Below are 989 nucleotides of genomic sequence, written 5' to 3'. Positions count from 1 at the left end.
CATATATAAGCAATACATTAATGTTAGTAATCATCTGATTCAGAAGAGTAAGCCAACTTGGCACCCAGTTCAGTCTCAAAGCACTTTTATTTACCCTACTTTTCCCCCAAACCACTTAGAACCCACTGCTACCAATGCCCATGTTTAATTAATTAGAGATAAGAAACATAACAATAGCGAACAGTGTTAGCGCATCCTCCAATGCCTGGTACTGCGCTAAGCGCTTCAGCTTCTTTAATACTTTTAAATAAAGCTAGTGACAGTCTCTGCAGAAAAGGGTGCAGGGTTCCCGCTGGGGCACAGCGTACCTTCTGCAACATCGGCCTCCCCTCCGGAAGACCAGAGGGGGCGCTAGAGGAGCGGGTCAGCATCCCTCCTGGAGGCTGGCGGGCGCTGGTTGGACGCCTTGCGGAGGGTGCGCACGTTTGGATACAGGTTTCCATTTCTCTCTCTCTCTTTTTTTCTTCCGTTTTCATTTCTCTTGAGCGTCTATTGGGAGTGGGATTGCTGGGTCACACGGTAACACTGTTTCACTATTTGACCACCTCCCGGCCGGACCATTTACTTGAGGATCGCGCTGCAGTGGATGAGGGCTCCGATGGCTCCCAGTCATCGCCAAAGCTTGTCGTCATCATCGGTCTTTTCGATTATAAGTCACCCCCTAGTGGTTGTGAAGTGACATCTCCTTGTGGTTCTCATTTGTCTTTTCCTTAGGGCTAACCGCCTTGAACATCTTTTCATGAGCTTGATGTCTATTTCTGTATCTTCTTTGAGGAAACTGTTCAGTTCATTTGCCCATTTAGAAAAATCGGGTTTTGCAAACTGAGGGTTGCTGGAGGGGAGGGGGGTGGGAGGAATGGGGTGGCTGGGTGATGGACATTGGGGAGGGTATGTGCTATGGTGAGCGCTGTGAATTATGTAAGACTGATGAATCACAGACCTGTACCTCTGGAACAAATAATACAGTATATGTTAAAAAAAAAAAAAAA

This window comes from Leptonychotes weddellii, chromosome 13 (assembly GCF_054177405.1).
Source record: "Leptonychotes weddellii isolate Sample4059 chromosome 13, ASM5417740v2, whole genome shotgun sequence".
NCBI classification, from domain to species: domain Eukaryota; kingdom Metazoa; phylum Chordata; class Mammalia; order Carnivora; family Phocidae; genus Leptonychotes; species Leptonychotes weddellii.
Note: the sequence above shows the minus strand (reverse complement) of the source record.